General features: G+C 39.2%; 1 pseudogene; it reads left to right on the top strand.

Annotated features, from left to right (window-relative positions):
• The window catches only part of LOC102994096 (uncharacterized), a 60,143-nt pseudogene extending 41,658 nt beyond the window's left edge, over window positions 1-18,485 (top strand).
• The last annotated feature ends 1,371 nt before the right edge of the window (window positions 18,486-19,856 follow it).

Here is a 19,856-nt window from a genome sequence, read left to right as displayed (position 1 = left end):
GAGAATGCTTCAGCTGTACAGATCTATCACAGCAGTTGTTACACTGTGAGTTTCCCCATATCCATCAGAAGAGGAAAATCCATCATACTTTTGACCACTTTTTCCTCTCCAGGAAAATGATCTTTAAGAGAATGACATGTAATATAGACTTGACTATTCTTAAGGCATTGGAGAAACTGCATCTGAAATAAAATCAATACATGATGCAGTAGTTTATTTACATTTAAAATATTGAATGGCAAAGCATTTTATCAAAGACTTTGGGACTGAATGCACATTCCAGACTTACATAAAGTGAAAGGATAGAAGGAAGCAGAAATACGGGTATAGTTACTGTGTATAATACCTAGCTGCGGTTCAATTACTCTATGTAGCTCAGCTACACTAACAGAATAAGGTAGATTTTTGAGCAGTTAAGAAATGTAGATATTAGGGTCAGTATGTTTAGAGAATTTTTTTAAAGTTTCAACCCATAATCTCAACTTAAGTTAAAATGGTTACCAGGCAACTGAGAGGAACAAAAGTATAGTCTTACCCTTCATATTTCTAGTTTTATTTTACACTCTGTTTTGTAGGTAAAGGTATAAATTTTGTTTTGCTGTTGCATCTTTTTAGAAGATTCCTTTTTTTAATGTTCTGTAGCAGTTTATATAGCATGGAAATTGCTGGTCCTTGAAATTTAAAATAATTGGCCAATAAAACCAAATGGGCACTGAGCATTTTTATTGGTGTAAATTACTTTATGCATTTCTTAATTTCTTCTATTTATTGGTTTACTTTCAAGAATTGAAATCTATATAGAAGACTGTCAGTTACAAAAAGATTTAGAAAATTTACCATGAATCATTTTTGCAATACGTATGTGTATTGAATCATCAGATTGTATTAAATTTACACAATGTTACATGTCAATTATATCTCAGTAAAGATGGCAAAAAGACAAATAAAATTTTGCCATGAAATTATACATTAGATAATTGTAATTTTCTCAATAAAAACCTAAACACAGTTATTTCTAATTTTATTGGTGTGTTCTATTTTTCTTTGATTAGATCTATATATTCTTCCCCCACAAAAATCTAGCTCTTGGATTCCTTTGTTTACTCTGAGGCTTTTTAGGTTTTCTATTTACTTTTTGATGTGCTCTTTAATCTTCTCCTCCTGCTTTCCTTTGTACGTGTTCCAGTGGCTCCCATTCCGATATAAGGTGGCATCACATTCACAGGTCAACCCGAAACCCGCCGGCTTGTAGCCCCGCACTGGGACTAGAAGGCTCTTTGCCTCCTCTGTGGTTCTGTCTCCTTCATTCTCCTGCAGAAGGATTTAAGAGCTCACAGGCTTTCATGTCTGTCTGGCTCTTTCCTGCATATCTCCCCATCACCTGCTTTCGACTCTCAGCACTATTGCTGCTCGTAGGCTCATGGTTTACAGCCACCATCACTGAGGTGGGTTCAAAAAGGGCATGCCCTTCCCTTTATCGCCCTAGTCCAAGCTTGGACTTAGACCACCCCCCTCCTCCTGCTGCCATAGTTCCTCAAAGACTTCTAAATTGAGGCGGTAACACGAACATGACTTGATCAAAGTTTAGGCTAATGGAGAATTACAGCACAGAGAGTAACTTATAATTAGCTGTGAGATGTGATTATTATGGGGATCCATAGGTCTAGGTCATCCATAAGATTTTATTTTAGGGTTGGTGTGTCTCCAGTCTCTGGCCGCTTTCCATGGGGGTGGAAGTCAGGTTTTCTCCCCGTTCTTGGGCCCCTGTAAGTGAACCTCTACTTCTGAGAGTCCAGGCCAAAGTCTCACTAGAATTAGAGAAGAAAAGGGAGTTTCTTTCTTAGCCTAAGGCCTTTCCTCTTTATTTCCCCATTTAGGATCTACTTCTTCCCAGCATGACTGATGGAAAAAATACTCAGTTCCATCAAAGGAAACATCACAGCTTATCCAGAGCGTTATTACCTTAACCTAAAGGTCTAGCCAGACCACCATGTAATCTAGTGGCCCATAACTTTTTAGCTTTGTGGAAACAGGCTTTGAGCGATCCATGAACACCATGAAGCTGAGTGCAAAATTTTGTGAGCGTATGCTTTTTTCTGGGGAGCAGATTCACAGCCTTCATCAGATTGTTAAAATGATCTGGTATCTCCCCAAAAGATTAAGAACCCCTTCAGTCTGGATTAATTAGGTAGGACGTCCACGGTTTCCTCTAGATGGGGCTTCACTTGTAGTCCTTCCTCCATCAGCACATAAAGATGGGGCATTCATATCTTCTCTCCAGACATCTGTGTCCAGACAGCTTCTGATCTTCTACAAACGACTACTCAAATGCAGATGTCTCCATGGAATAGTTTGTAGGAATAATATGGTCCAAATCCATTCTTGGACAGGAAACATTCCTTCAGGACAAGAAACAGTCTGCAGAGATGCAATTCTGCCTAGTCTTGTAAAGATCTTCATTTCATAAGAGGTCTTTGCATAATTAAACTGCCTATCTGGCTGGTTTTTCTGGGACAAAGAGATAGTCTTCTACAAAGGGGTAGGATTTTGGGGGTCTTAAAGCCAAAACTTAACTAGGTCTGAATTCTTATAACCATATGTACCTCCTTTTCCCAGCAGTCTTTGCAAGATGCAAACTTACCTCAGGCACCTGCCCTAGGACTTAGAGCCCAGTAGAGAGATGATGGTAGCAAAAGTTTTCTTTTCTCCCATCACAGGTAGCGCCAGACATCTCATCTCCCGTTATACTTGGAACTCGGGTATCTATCGGGCTTGATGTTGGATTCCTCAATTCCCTCACAGTCCCCATGGACTCTGGCAAAGTCCCTCTTTCTTTGGTGAAATTTCAGGGCAGCTTACTTTGCATTGTAATGAGCCCAGCTTATGATGTACGGCAATGCGTTTACCGAAGTCTGTTTCTCTTTTTGTGCATGGTACTCATTCACTCTTCCAAGTAATGCATGGGTGTTCAGTCCAGTGCAGGTTTAGGGTTAGGTGTAGGAGTGGGATAAAGTCATTTGCAGTGGGATTGCAGCTTTGAAAATTGAGGGCCACTGTTTTTCTATCTTGTGTGGCTGTCTTTGTAAGAGGTGGTTTCTGGGGCTTTGAAGACAATCTGCTGGAGATTTCTAATACTGTTATTAGGTGTGGAAAAAGGAAACCCGAGAGATGCGAATCTGGGTCACTGACCTGGCAGGTTGTCCATGTTTTCAGGATAATGTAGTTGCTCGCTCAGGTGCCATCAGTTACGGTTAGTGGAGCCCTCTCACTTCCATCCCTCACATTGTAACTCGGGAGGTAGACTGCAAAATGGTGTTTCTGAATCTCACCACAATCAGTGCAAGGGTGGAAAAAGTTTCCAGATTATGATCATGCCTGCTTCCTGTCTTTGTTCCCCATGATAACATTTCTCCCTCTATTGGTATTTTTTCATTTTATAGGAAGCTCGGAGTGAAAAGTCTCAGACTTTACTATTCTATCCTTTCACCTGAAATTTTGGAATTTTTTTTTTACAAAAAATGATTTCACAAAATTGCAACTTGGGGTCATGTAGACATTGGGAGTTCTAACCAATTTAAAATAATGTCTTTCCTACTGACTTGTAGAGCTTGAAATTTTACATAAAGGAAATATAAAATTATGAAGTACCCAATAGAGTTTAAGATTAAAGGATCCTTCAGTTTAACATGAACTTTTAAGTGTCTCAGTGAATTGTTTTTATTGTAAAGGATCTGATAGTCCTCTTTAGTATTTATGAAATGTCCCGTTTTGAACTGGATTAAAATAACTATTTTACAGCATTATTAGCACCTTAGTTTAAAACACAGAGTATATAAAGAAAAGTTGTTTCAGGGCTTCCCTGGTGGTGCAGTGGTTAAGAATCCGCCTGCCAACGCAGGGGACACAGGTTTAAGCCCTGGTCCGGGAAGATCCCACATGCCGCAGAGCAACTAAGCCCATGTGCCACAACTACTGAGCCTGCACTCTAGAGCCCGCTAGCCACGGCTACTGAGCCCATGTGCCACAAGTACTGAAGCCCGCCCGCCTGGAGCCCGTGCTCCGCAACAAGAGAAGCCACCGCAATGAGAAGCCCGCGCACCTCAATGAAGAGTAGCCCCCGCTCACCACAACTGGAGAAAGCCCGCGTGCAGCAACGAAGACCCAACACAGCCAAAAATAAATAAATAAAATAAATAAATTTATAAAACAAAAAGGAAAAGTTGTTTCATGATAAATCATTTTGTAATACCGATCTTCATGAAATGACAGTCTCCCCTCACCTGATTTCTTTGAATTTGTACCACTGTAATCCATGTTCCAAAAGAGGAGACAGTTTGCAGAGTTTTCAGGCCTAAGTGGCAGTTCTGACGGGAGTTCCTGTGGCTGGTGAGGTTTCCACTGACTTCCGAGATAGCACTGGTGGTGGGACCAGGGCTGGGCCTTGCGCTGCAGCCAGAGGCTGAACCTGTGTTGCCTTAAAGTTTTGACAGTTGGGCCTGTGCTGTATATCTTTATTTCAGTGTGCTGTTTTTTTAAACTTACTTTTTGTTTAAGAAGCGCTTTCCCACTCCTAGGTATCATGAGTGTTGTCCTGTATTTTCTTCTATTGACTTTAGAGCTTTACTTTTTGTATTTAAATCTTTAATCTACCTATCTTTAGATTACCTGAAGGTAGGAATTTAGTTTTCTTTCTTCAATAAAATTAGTCAGTTTTCTCTACACCATCTTCTAAATACTCCATCTTTTTCTGTTTGACTTATGGGGCTATTTTTAATCATATGTTAAGTTTTCCTATATGCAGTTGGCCCTTGAACAACACAGGTTTGAACTGTACAGGTCCACTAATATGCAGATTATTTTCAATAAATATGTACTACATTACACATGATTCTTGGTTGGCTGCATCCACAGAAGCGGAACTGTGGACATGGAGGGCCAACTGTAAAGTTATACATAGATTTTTGGCTGCTTGGGGGTCGGCACCCCTAACCTCCTTGTTTTCAAAGGTCAACTGTATATGGGCCTGTCTTTAAGCTCTCTAATTTGTTTAATTAGTTCATTTTCCTGTTTTGCCTCAGTACCACACTGAACTAACTTATGGTTGTAACTTTGAGATCGGTCCCCCCATCCCCTCTCCCCCATCGAGATACTGCAGGGTGCTTTTTGCTGGTATTTGAGCTATTGGTGCCCAGCCTTGATCATTTAGATTCTTCTTTGCTGTCTCCCTGGCATCCTTGCGTGTTTAGTTGTTTTGTCATATTATTTATTTTTCCTCATAGATGTATGTTGTAATACACAGGGGAGGGTGTCTCAGGCTGCTATAAAAAAATACCATAGACTAGGAGGCTTAAATTACAGAAATTTATTTCTCATAGTTCTGGAGACTGGGAAGTCCAAGATGAAGGTGGCAGCAGATTTGGTGTCTGGTGAGAGCGGCTTCCTGGCTCATAGACAGCCGCCTTCTTGAGATGTCGTCACACAGTAGAAGGGACAAGGGAGGTCTCTAGTGTCTCTTATATAAGAGTGCTAATCCCATTCATGAGGGCTCCACCCTCACGGCCTGATCACCTCCCAAAGGCCCCACTTCCAAATACCATCACATTAGGGATTAGGTTTTAACCTATGAATTTTGAGGGGTTACAAACATTCAGTCAAAACAGATGGGTAGGACTTCCCTGGTGGCACAGTGGTTAGGAATCCACCTGCCAATGCAGGGGACATGGGTTTGAGCCCTGGTCCGGGAAGATCCCACATGCTGCAGAGCAACTAAGCCCATGCCCCACAACTACTGAGCCTGTGCTCTAGAGCCTGCAAGCCACAGCTACCAAAGCCCGCGTGCCTAGAGCCCATGCTCCGCAACAAGAGAAGCCACTGCAATGAGACGACCACGCACCACAACGAAGAGTAACCCCCGCTCGCCGCAGCTAGAAAGATAGCGTACAGCAACAAAGACCCAATGCAGACAAAAATAAAATAAATAAATAAATATTTTAAAAATTTCTTAAAAAACAAAACAGGTGGGTTAATATATTGTGTTATTATACTTCCCCAACAAAGCTTACAATAGAGCAGAGTTGCAGAGAGCCAAAAGGGAACTTTTATATCATCCAGTCCTGCCTAGTGGCCTCATAAATTCAAAGACTGAGACCTAGTAAGCCTTGGTGATTTCCACAGGGTAGCCCAGCTGGTAGTAGCAGAGGTAGGACTCCTGGGGATTCCTTTCACTAGAAGTGATGCCTGACCATGCCTCCCTTCTACTACCTGTAGTTATTTCTGTGTCTGGACTAATAATCATACATGGATTCATATAGCTCATCACTGAGCACTGAGAACAGCAACATCCACCCTGTTTATGATGAACTGTAATGTGGATTCTTCTTCTTTTGTGGGTTCTTCTTATTTTTAATACATTTGTTGCTACATATGCTGGGAGTCTGTTGAACATTGTTGAATGTAAACTGTTGAATAATTTCAAGTATTTGTACTCATCAGTACTCATAAGTACAAATGTCATTTCTGTCCCTTGAAGTGTGCAAAGCATAGGCTCTTGAGGGCCTGCCAACCAATGCATGGGTACCTTTATTTTGAAATTTGTTCTGTGTGCAATTAACAAAAGGTTCAAAAGAAGTCCTTTCTGAAACTTTGGCTAAAGTCCTAGAATTTGTACATGACTTTGCAACATGCTCTTACTATATATTATATCTAGTGTCCTTAGCGCTGTTTTTGACTTCTTCAATTGACCAAGTTAAAGATTAATGGAAGAAGATTTCTTTTCTGCTACCAGGGGATTATGTCACAGCAATTCTATATATATGTATGTGTGTGTGTGTGTGTGTGTGTGTGTGTAGTTGATTTACAATTTTATATTAGTTTCAGGTGTTCAACATAGTGATTCAATAATTTTATAGATTATACTCCATTTAAAGTTATTATAAAATATTGGCTATATTCCCTGTGCTGTCCAATATATCCTTAGAGCTTACTTATTTTATACATAGTAGTTTGTATCTCTTAATCCCTTACCCCTAATTTGCCCCTCACCCCTTCCCTCTCCCCACTAGTTTGTTCTCTGTATCTGTGAGTCTATTTCTGTTTTGTTATATTCTTTTGTTTGTTTTAATTTTTAGATTCTACATATAAGTGATAACATACAGTATTTATCTTTCTCTCTGATTTATTTCATTAAGCATAACACCCTCCAGGTCCATCCATGTTGTTGCAAATGGCAAAATTTCATCCTTTTTTATGGCTGAATAATATTCCATTGTGTGTGTGTGTGTGTGTGTGTGTGCGCGCGCGTGTGTGTGTGTAATCTCACATCTTCTTTATCCATTAATCTTTTGGTGAACACTTAGGTTGCTTCCATATCTTGGCTACTGTAAATAATGCTGCTGTGAACATTGGGGTACATGTATCTTTTGAATGTGTTTTTGTTTTCTTCAGATATATACCAAAGAGTGGAATTGCTGGGTCACATGGTAATTCTATTTTTAATTTTTTGAGGAACCTCCATACTGTTTTCCATAGTGGCAGCACCAATTTACATTCCCACCAACAGTGCACAAGGGGTCCCTTTTCTCTACATCCTTTCCAACACTCGTTATTTGTAGACTTTTTGATGATAGCCCTTGTGACAGGTGTGAAGTAATATCTCCTTGTGGTTTTGATTTGTATTTCTCTGATGATTAGTGGTGTTGACCATTGTTTCATGTGCCTGTTGGCTATCTGGTATATCTTCTTTGGAAAAATGTCTGTTCAGGTCCTCTGCCCATTTCTTAATTGGGTTATTTGTTTTTTTGATATTGAGTTGCATGAGCTGTTTAAATATTTTGGAAATTAACCCCTTATTGGTCATATCATTTGCAAACATTTTCCTTCCATTCCGTAGGCTGTCTTTTTGTTTTGTTGATGTTTTATATCATGGTAAATATTTTAAATTAATTTTTAAAAATTGTGGTAAAATACACATAACATAAAATTTACCATCATGGCTTTTTTTTTTTTTTTTTTGGTATGCGGGCCTCTCACTGTTGTGGCCTCTCCCGTTGCGGAGCACAGGCTCCGGACGCGCAGGCTCAGCGGCCATGGCTCACGGGCCCAGCCGCTCCGCAGCATGTGGGATCTTCCCGGACCTGGGCACGAACGCGTGTGCCCTGCATCGGCAGGTGGACTCTCAACCACTGCGCCACGAGGGAAGCCCCATCATGGCTATTTTTAAGTATACAGTTCAATGGCATTAAGTACATTTACATCATTGTGCAGCTGTCACCATCATCCATCTCCAGATCTCTTTTCATCTTGCAAAACTGAAGTTCTGGTAATGGTAAAATGTATTGTCTATACAAATACATCCATAAAGCTGAAATAGTAAAATTCTTATGGTTGAAGGTGCAGTAGTGACATATGACTAATTAGGTTTGTATTCTCCATTTCTTCAACATTTCAGCATCTTCAATTAACATTTATATGGTGCTTTATTATAAATATTCTCACTTAATATTATTAATATTCTCACTTAATGTGAGGTAGACATTAATATTCCCATTTTATAAATGAAGAAGTTGAAGTGGTCATAGAGAAGTAGTGAAGGAGTCAGAATTCCAGCTTAACGCCATTGCCCTTAAATCCTTTCTGTTTCCACTATACCGCACTTCAGAAGACTGTGACGAGTATTTTCTTTCCTTCCTCTCTTCTTTCCTTCCCTCCCTCCCTTCCTTCCTTCCCTCCTTTCCTGCCTTCCTTCCTTCCTTCCTGATCTATCATCTCTTTTTTGGTAGTGATGGGGTAGGTGTCCAGAAGGTAAATTTCTGGAGTTTTGTTTTAAATTATGGGTCTTGCCCTAACAGCAGACAGTCTTGTTCATAACCTTGGGCATGCTCATCAGATCAGGGATTATTATGCTTTGCCTAAACACTTAGTACATGCAGCAGATGTCTATTCAAATATTACTTTAAAAAATGCCTGGAATTGTGTTTAAATGGCTTCCATTATTCACTAATTAAATTGCAGATTGTTTCTCCTGGGGATTTTGCACTAGGCTGAGTTTCTTCAATTGTTTGTGTTGGACGATGCCAGAATAAATCTGTTGCATTGCAGCTCAGTGAAAAATCCTGCTGAATGGGCTAAAAAGTCCACATTCATCCTACAACATACTTATTTAAAATATATATATTTTTTCTTTTTTTCTGGGAAGATGGAGCACAAGCAGATAGTGGGCTTTTGTTTGTTTTTATTTGTGTATTTTGATTCTAGTGCTTAAAATACCTGGAGGGGTCTGGGATACAATGGACGCCCACGTGTTCTATTGAGTGTGTCAGCTTCCTCGGTCTGTATGGATTTTACAAAGAGCAGCGCAATGGAATTCAGATATTTTAAAACCACATGTGTGTTTCTTCCACGGGTGCCACAATTTAAATCTTTAATCAGTCTTGTCAAGAGGTTAGGAGTAGCAGCTGGTTCGCCCTCAGACTTCCTCTAGGGTCATTATTAGTTGCTGTTGCCTTGCTAGGTAGCGATTACAGAACATCCTCCCATGTGCTGTTTTCATTTATACTGAGAGAGGGAGGCAAAACCAGAATTAGGAGAAAGAATCAGCCAGAAGAGTTCAATGTTTCTGCAGACCAGAGACTTGTCACAATATGCCTTTGAATTTTTGCAGAGGAATGCTTGTTTGCTCTTAATATGTAAATTATTTCCATTCCCCTAATAAAAAAAAATTGATGAAAATTTCATGCTAATGTTCAATCTTATAAACAGATAATTAAGACTTTGCTCTCAGAATAAATAAATACCTGACACTTGCCAGCAGTGGCTTTGGGGCAGCAGTGTCTTTGCTAAGCCTCATATACACCGTCATAATGAGTCCTTACAACCTTGTGAAGAACGTGGTATTCTCCCTATTTTACGGACTAGGAAAGTGAAGCTCAGAGAGGTTAGGAGACTTGCTCAAATGTCACACTGATAATAAATGGCAGATCTGGGATTGTGTCCTTTTTGTGATATCAGTGCTCACTTTTTCAGCATTGTTGTTGCTATTAATGTTCTTTAGACTTGAGGACCGACGCTGACCCAACTCAAGCCTGTGGGTGTTAAAGACAATCTCAGATAAAATGTAAGAACTTAGTTCCATTCCACAGTGCGCTAACATGGCAGAGCTGAAGTGGGGAGCTGTAGAGCTACCAAAATATTGGATGGGAAACTGAATGCTTTTTCAAATCAAGTGCCTCTGAGTTGTGACCCTGGACAGTTGGTGAGTAAGAGTGTGTCACCAACATAAATGATTGGAAAGAAGTGTTGGATAAGTTGGAAGCAAAGCCAGCGATTCCTACATGGAGCTGTTAAGAAGGGACCAGGAAGTGTGAAGAAATGAAGGTTACTCAGTGTCCAGACTAAAATAAGGGGTGGATCTTAGCACAACAGATGGAAACTGCAGCAGCAAGTAACAGAGAACCAGAAGAGAGACACTTCCATCTGGATTCATTCAGAAAAGGATGTCAGAGAACTATAACAATGAAAGCATATAAATCTCCACTGGTTATGTCAGATCAAAATTCAGGACAGATTCAAAATGGGCCTTTCACATACCTATTACTATTTTGAGGTACCCTATGCCATATAAATGATGTTGTAGGTCAAGACCTATTTTAGCCTTAAATTTTAGGCTTAAATAAACACACACTTCTGTTCATAGAACCTCTTACCACTTTATTAATTTTTGAAATAAAATGTAGGTAGTTTGTTCTTACTGTTGTTTCCCAGTGTTTTTTCTTTTAAATTTATTTATTTATTTATTTATTTATTTATTTATGGCTGCGTTGGGTCTTCGTTGCTGTGCACAGGCTTTCTCTTCATTGCGGTGTGCGGGCTTCTCATTGTGGTGGCTTCTCTTGTCGCGGAGCATGGGGCTCTAGGCGCATGGGCCTCAGTAGTCGTGGACGCAGGCTTCAGTAGTTGTGGCTCTCAGGCTCTAGAGCGCAGGCTCAGTAGCTGTGGTGCACGGGCTTAGTTGCTCCACAGCATGTGGGATCTTCCCGGACCAGGGCTCGAACCCGTGTCCCCTGCATCGGCAGGCGGATTCTTAACCACTACGCCACCAGGGAGTCCCCTAATGTTTTAGAAGATGAGCTGGCAGACACAATTCTGTTGTTCTGTAGCTGTGTTGTGGTGTTTGAGAAATGCTGAGGAAGTTCAATCATCTTTCATAGGGTGGTGATGAAATTCAGGGCTGGAGGGTGATTTCTAGGCCAGTAGGAATAAAATGCTGCTGCTTATTTCTGAATGTCAAGTCACAATGACCTACTTTCTTTTTTGCTTATGTTTTTCATGATTCAGGTTTTTCAGGCATAAATGCTTTGGGGGCTTTTGTTCTTTTTCTTTGCTGTCTCTTATCCTAGGATCTTCGTGTTCTGACACTCGCTTGCTAACATGGATATTTTAATCATATTTCATGGGAAAAGGCATGGGAAAAGATGTAGACACTTTTCATTAGACAAATGGAAATTGTGTTGTATTTGTATACAAAAATTTGTTCTTTACCAAACCAGCAGGATATCATGTATTTTGGAGTCTGTGTGTATATGTGTGTGTGTGTGTGTGTGTGTGTGTGTGTGTGTGAGGTCCCTATGAGAATTTCTTAAAAGCAGTGGAACCTAGCCCCAAGAAAAAATCCATATATTCACGTACACATAAGATTTTCTCATGCAATTTCAAATGGTGGATTCATCCCTGAACTCTTGGTTATGAATCCTTTGTTCTGAAATATCAGAAGTCAGTTTGAATATACTTGGCTTTGGGCACTGGCTATTTGTGCGGTCCCCAGGGAAAGGTGGACTTTTGCGGTTGTATGAGACAGTAGGTGATTTGGAGATTTCTAGATTTCAAGCGAATGCACTATAAGCCACACTTACAGAGTGTGGTAGAAAAAGAACGTGACTTTGAGAGTGTGTATCCGGGGGATGCTGGATGGTGAGAAATGAAACTAGAGAAATAGTAGAAAGCATAATTAGTGATTTAGTTTTTTCTTTTTTAAAAAAACTTGGAACATACACTCAACATGGGGATTTCCAATAACAAATACAATAAAGACAAATAAAAGTAAATATTCACAGCCACATTAGACCTTGAGAATGAAGGATGGAAATCCTTGAAGGCAAGGACACGGCCCTGTGATATATGTTCAGGGACCTCCTATATGTGACTGAGGAATTAGCTCTGGGAGTGGAAGAGGCCAGTCCTCATCAGGTATCTTCTGGGAGGAGATGAGTTTTGGGTCAGAATTTCATCTTGAAGCTTACTGGATTTAATGCTTTTCTCTCAAGGCATCTCAGTGATAAACCACCTAGGATGGGAGAAAAACCTAGAAGAGCTGGAGGCTTCCCTGTCCTCCTTTCTCCTCATGGTAGAAGCACCTTTACTCTCCAGCTCCTGAATTGCTATGGTGAGAGCTGCAACTAAACAAACTCTGTGCAAACTTTAACCTAAAAGGAGCCAAAATCTTAGACCTCGTTTACCATCCTACCAGCCATATACAGTAAAAGACCATAAAACAAAAAAACTTGTCTTCATTCTCCTGTAAATGCCAGTAATACCCTGTTTATACCATTTACGTAACATCTATAGGTAATGCCTATAGTTGCCTTAGTTCATTTGCCAGACTGAAAAGCCCTTAAATTAAGGTCAGGGACACCACTTGGTAGTCCTTTTACTAGTAAAGCAAGCCGAGCATGTTGCTGGTGTTTAGCAGATAGTTGCTGAACAAATAGTAAAAAGGCCGGTTAGTGTCACTTAAACTCTCTAAACATTCTCTTTTGAATTGTCTCCAACTGCTTATCCAGTTGGAACAACAATTGAAAGTTATGTTGTCAGAGGTGGAGCTATTTGCTTGTCATTATGACGATTAGGCTTGTAAGTTACCCAAAGTCTGCATAGCAAGTAAAATGTAGTCCTTGCATGTTTGGTTTTCTGTTGCTGTTTATGATGTACAGAATCATGATGGAGGGAATTGCAGTCAGATTCTGATAATTTTGTTGTTTGGTCTCAGTTGTGGGCAGGGATGAAGCAGGTTCATTCATTAAATTACCATTCATTGACTACCATGTGCTAGGTATTATTTTCTACACCAAGGATCTCAACGTGAGTAAGATGTGGCATCTGCTTATAATCAGCTCTCAACTTGGTAGGGGAGACAGATACATGAGTAGTGACTGCGATATCTAATGTGTTAAGTGGCTTGAGAGAGGTAAGGGAAGGAAGCACGAAGAGGGGACTAACTGATTCTGCTTGTGGGTGGGAAGAATGTGCCAGGCACAGGACAGAGTGAGGAATGAGACTGGAATGGCGACATTCCAAGCAGAGAAAAGAGCCAGTGCAAAGCACAGAGGAGGGTTTGGAGATCTCTGAGTGGTACACCTGGAGCGGAGGGTGCGAGGGCCAGGCATAGCTGGGATGAGATGGAAAGGGTGTATGTATGTAGACCCTCCAGAAGTGTTTTTAAACCCGCCTCCTTTCCCACACAGAGTAGTTTGGATTTTCTCTTGTAGGCGCTGGTGCTTTTGAATTGGGGGAAGCCAGTTCTGACTACTGGGTTTTTTAGAGTAAACATCTACACCCATATCTCAGTTCTTGCCTGGGGTAAATAGTAAACAGAGGCTGTAACTGGCCAGAGGAACTATTTCATCACACTGCAACAAATTATCAGGGGACCTTAAACAAAATTCAGAGTAGGGCAGGCTGACTGCCAAATTACCGTAGAATCATTTTAGAAAGTGGGGAGATCCTCTTGAATATAAGTTTGTTTGCTTAGAATTAAGAGAAATAAGGGTGAACTTTGTTTTTAATTTTAGCATTTTGACTTGGGATCTGAGTTAGGCTAATGGCGTGATCAGCGCTGTCCTTTCTAAACTGACTTTGTATGGGGCTGACATCAAAGAGTAGTGGCCAGTGGTATAAATAAAATAGGAGCAACAGAGAACAACCAAATACTGAATCTAGGTTGTCTTGCACTTGGTGGGGTGAGGAAACTACGTTCGATCCAGCACTTGTATAACCTGCATAACTGGATTTCCATGTTCTGGCGCCGTATTCAGAGTCTGACAAGTAATTTTAATTAAAAAAAAAATAAACTCCACTTTGTCATATAACTAGTAGCATTGTCACCCTATTCATTCCTTTATCCAACAGCAAGTATTTATTGAGCACCTACTAAGTGCTACTCTTATAGGTTAAATTTTAAGAGGGAGAGGAAAGATGGCACACTGGGGATGCTGCAGGCATTTGTAGGCATATGCGCCAAAGCCCAGGGTGAGTGTGTGTGTGTGTGTGTGTGTGTGTGTGTGTGTGTGTGAGTTTGGGGAGAATGAAAAGCACTTAGCCTGGCTGTACTGTGGAGTGTGACGGGAAGCAGAGAAATTGGACTGTAGCATTGCTCAGAGCCCGATCGTGATTTGAACTATGTTCAGGCGTCTGGAATTTATCCTAATGGCAATAAGAGATTTGCTTCCTAGAAAGATCGGTTTAGCTGGTGTGAAGAACGGATGGAGTAAGGCAAAGTTGAAGGCAGACCAGTTAGGAGGTTTCTGCCGCAGTCTGGTTGGGAGATAACAGTAGGCCTAACTGGGTGAGAGGCTGTAGGAATGCAGAGACATGGCTGTAGTCCGAAGATATTTAGGAGGTAGATTTTAAATGGGACTTGGTGACTGACTCGAGGTGGGGTTCTTGGGCAGCTAGAAAGAAGAGGATGCTCTTTCTTGATCTAGGAAACATAATACTTATACATGGGGGTGGGCATTCTTTTCAGTGTAATTCAAAAAGTATTAAATTGATCTAGGAAACCTTTGCATTCTCTGCTAGCTCCGTCAATGTATAGATGCATGAGAAAGGAGAGGAATAAATTCAGAAGTGTTAAAGCACTCCCATTTTGATTTTTCTCTCTCTGCTTTTCAACTTCAAGGCCAGAAACATATGCCTCGTGAGTTCGAAGGAGATTGTGATCCTATAATCGTTTTCATTTTCACAGAACTAGAGAGATGTAAACTTCCTCGAGAAGGTGATTTTGCAGCCTCTGGATTAAAAGCTCTTCCAGTTCCACCTTTGGTTGAAAATCAGTGGTGTCTGGTGTTTATCAGAACACCCCCAACACTCTTGTGTACAGGTCACCAGCACTCGTATTTTATGCCTGGCATTTTGAGCCAGCAATTTTCCAGTGGCCCCCAACTGCTAGGATCTCAAGCCCCTATTTTCTTGGATCTTCAATTTATTTTAATTAAAAAAAAAATCTCTTCTAGAAAAGCACATTTGATGTGTTGCTGAATAAATAGTTTTTTTTTTTTTTTTTCTGAACATGTCATCCCGGTCATTAAATGGAAAAATGTAGTCTACGATGCTACAGAGCTTGCCCTTTTCAATACGTTTTAAATATAAAAAATCAAAATTGCGCTCTGTTAAAAGAATGTATAGCTGGAATTTTAATTTGATTATCTTCCCCAATTTTCCCAGGCTTTCATAGGCCAGCACTTTGTTTGAACAGCTGTACTCCCGTAAATCTCAGTAACGAATGAATCAGGAATAATTTTGTGGAGCAAGTCAGATGAAAGGAACTTCCTAAGAAAAACAGGTCATTAAGAGAAGAAAGAAGGAAAAACTAGCAAAAATTTGAGACATTTAACGACTGTTTTTTAATAAAGCAATTTGCTGTCATAATTCTTTTCTGATAATCTTAACATATGCTGTCCTTTATTTCCCTTTAGGTTTTAATATTGGGTGGAAATAAAATTTAAAACTAAAGTCAGCAGGAAAAGAGAAATGCTAAAAACTGAGAAGCCTAAAAATAGGATAGAGCAGTGTAGTCAATTTTCTATTATCTATAATTTTCTGTCATCTATACGTGTATTATCCATATGCTGGGGTTGGCGGGATAGAAGAGGAGGGGGTGAAACTGTGAAATCTGTCTGCCTCCAATCACAAAAAGATCAAATTAACATATGAAAAGATATTTGCAAGAGCTGGAGGATAGAAGGGTTTTTGGCTTTTAACGTCTTACCTAGTGGATAGATTTGAAAGCAAAAAATAAAGCTAAAGTAAATTCGGGGAAACATTAATTCAGCCAACTGAATAAACAACTTACTGAATTTGCTAAGCTAATTAATCAACTCTTGCTTCTCCTTTCCAACGTAGATTCGCAGGCAGTAAAATAAATTAAATCAACGTTCCCCTCCCCCGCCCTTACTAAAAGTAAGCTTGCTTTCCCTGGGTAACTCGGTCATTTAAATTCCCAAGGCTGTCCCCCCCGCAGTCCACTGGCAGGAAGCAATTGTACGGAGACAAAATTGGTTCTCTGCAGATTGCAGACTTTGGGTTCTGAGTATTATACTTTAGCTCAACTACCTAAGCTGATGAATAAAATAAATATTAACTGAGGTTATTTTTAGAAATAAATGGCCTATGGATGATGTTGATTTGCAGATAGAGGAGACTGTGACTTACAGATAGATCTTTTTATGAAGCTTAAAACTATATTGACAGTAGGAAATGATGACTTGGGGGGAAAATCCTGGAAAATTAAGGATATTTAAAGTTTAAAAACAATTGTAATTGTGAAAATCTAGACACTGAAATAGTAAAAATATTTCAGTTCAGTAGTCTGCAGATCTGGTACTTAATATTGCGCTTACTTAAATTTAAATCACTAGAATAAGATTTGGTTTAGATTGCATGTATCTACACATTTGATACACACATACATTCACCTAAACACAATATACAAGGAACCGTGAAAGAATAAACAGGGAAGAAAACGAATGAAAAAGATTGCAAAGTGGTGAATGACAAGTTTTGCACAAGTTAGGCAAAATATAATACGGGGATATCCTCATTAACAAGTTAATTATGAGTCAAGACCGTATCGCTAGGTTTTTCATTGTTCAAAGGCATGATATCCAGATGCAGAAATAGGAAGATAGCAGATTAGAACTGAGAAAGAAAACAATGCTTATATAAAAGTTCTGCTCACACTTGCAGCATTTCCTTGCCTTCATCATGATTGGGCGCCCTTTCAAGGAAGAATCTAAATGGAAAGTACTTCCAGCTGACTTCTTAATGCCACAAACCTTAATCACCTTCTGGTGCCCTCAACTTGAGGATCAAAGACTCCCCACGGATTGCCTTTCTCTACTTTTCCTTCTCTGCTGGACCAATTCTGATACTTTCCAGTCTTGTTCACCCTAGGATATTATGCTCAAGACTCATTTACATGCTCAACTAATCTTAATTAAAATGTAAGGGAAGATCAGGGCATGATCAGATTCGGTCCTGAATAAACTTGAATAGTTGGGCATCAGTTTATAGGATTAGACAGTTCTTGGAACGGCTTCTCTTCCTGACATTGTCTTAGTCTTGCTGTCATTTCTTAATACTCTCATCAACTTCCATGTTTAAGCATTGGCTGAATGTTCTCTTTTAACTTACAGATGATTTTGCTATCTGGAAACTTATGCCCACGTCTTTGACTGCGGGTCAAAATTCCTTTCCTCACAGTCAGATTGGGAGAGTTGTTAAACATTGGAATGTCCTTCTGAGGTGGGCTGTGGAATGTCATGTAAGTTATTAATATTTTTTTCTGAATATGATCGATTTTCATATGTTGCAGGAATGGCTTGGGCAAGTCTGTGAAATTTCCTTCTTTTTTTATTGAGGTACGATTGACATGTAACTCCCTTCACCCATTCTCCTCACCCACCCATTCCCAACCACCAGTCTGTTCTCTATGTCTATGAGTTTGTTTTCTTTTTCTGTTTTTAAAGATTTCACATATAAGTGAGATCATATGGTATTTGTCTTTCTCTGACTTATTTCACATAGCATAAATGTCCATCCATGCTGTCTCAAATGGCAAGATTTCTTTTTTAATGGCTGAATAATATTCCATTGTATATATACCACATTTCCTTTATCCATTCATTCATCAATGGCCACTTGTTTCCATATCTTGGCTATTATCAATAATGCTGTGGTGAATATTGGGTTGCATGTATCTTTTCACATTAGTGTTTTCATTTTCTTCAGATAAATACTCAGAAGTAGAATTGCTGGATCACAAGGCAGTTCTATTTTTAATTTTTTGAAGAAAGTCCATACTGTTTTCCATAGTGACTGCACCAATTTACATTCCCACAAACAGTGGATAAGGGTTCCTTTTTCTCCACATCTTCACCAACACTTGTTATTTCTTGTCTTTTTGATAGCCATTGGACAGGTGTAAGGTGGCATCTCGTGGTTTTGGCTTGCATTTCCTGATGATTAGTGATGTTGAGCATCTTTTCATGGACCGGCTGGCCATCTGTATGTCTTTAGAAAAATGTCTACTCAGACCTCTGATGTTTCCTTTTAAGCTTGTGAGTCCCAGAGTTGTTGTTGGGCTTTACAGTGTGAGCTCCTTGATTAGTGAAAATGTAGACGGCAAAGAAGTAATTTAATTTAATAATATTTAAAACCCACCATCTCCATTCTGTTCTGTGGTCAGATATACTCAAAATTAAATGAACTGTTTTAAACTTTGTTATCATGGATTTGATTGCATACGTGGCCAAACTAGATTGATTTCTAAGAATTCGTAATTTATCAAGTAATCTTTAACTCAAATTGGGGAACAATTTGGCTAGATGCAGGTGAAGAAGATAAACATTACCTTGTTTTAATTGTGATGGCCAAGTCATCCTTAAAAACTCATCACTTCTCCTGGGACATCTTCGCAGGCCTCCCCTCCTCACTCTCCAGCCGTTAGTTACTACCTGAGTTGATCCATGTGAAGCAGTAAGCAAAGTGTCTAGGACCATGTAAGTGTGTTCATAAATGTTAGCTTTCACTATTAATATTTTTAATATTTATAATAAATTTTTATTTTATATTATTTTAATTTAATATGTATAAAAGATTTATTTTTATTTTATAATAAAATACTTATTTTCATAAACTCTGTGCTCTTATATGGCAGCTTGTACATCATGTGTGTATTCAATCAGTCATCAAAAATTTATTGCTTGACTAATGTGTTTTAGGCACTGGCACTAGATCCCAGAGATACAGAGATGACTAAGACAAAGATGTCCTTTTGAAAATGATGGTTTATCTCTTATAATAATGTGTTATCCTAGTGTGTTTATGTCTTTTATATTGTGAGTTCATTTGAGGTCAAAACCATGAGAGCCAAAAAAATCATGTCAACTTACCCTGAAAAAGTTTAGAATGAGAAAGATAAATCATCACAAAGTAACCTTGCATTGGTTAAACTACTTTAATTTTTTAATTTTAATTAAAAAATTTTTATTAGCACTTAGCACATTATCTGACACATAGAAAACTCTTAATACCCAACAATTATTATCAGGTCATTTATTTTCAATGTTGCTCTCTGAGCGACTTTTCACTGAAAATTACTACTTAGTAAGGAGGCTCTAAAAAGGATAGAGCATCATGCTGATGCTGATCAGCACTGAGTTGTTTTCTCCCAGTTTAACTGAAATATAATTGACCTGTAACATTGTATAAGTCTAAGGTGTACAACGTAATGATTTGATAGATGTACATTTTGCGAAATGATCAGCATAATAAGTTAACATCCATCACCTCACATCATTAATTTTTTTTTATCTTGTGACAAATTACTTTTAAAACATTATGGTATATTCAGTTCTGGACACATTAGGAATGTTAAGAACTTCAGCATATTGACATTCCTCTTTATCCTTTAGGAGACCATACTATAGCAACAATGACCACTGGTATCATCATTACAGTTACTCCGTACTAACGATACCTTGTGTTGTATGGAGCTCCTGCATCTCTTGGCTCATTTGAACCTTAAA

This window comes from Physeter macrocephalus, chromosome 18, assembly GCF_002837175.3.
Source record: "Physeter macrocephalus isolate SW-GA chromosome 18, ASM283717v5, whole genome shotgun sequence".
Lineage (NCBI taxonomy): Eukaryota > Metazoa > Chordata > Mammalia > Artiodactyla > Physeteridae > Physeter > Physeter macrocephalus.
This window is presented reverse-complemented; position numbering and strand designations above follow the sequence as displayed.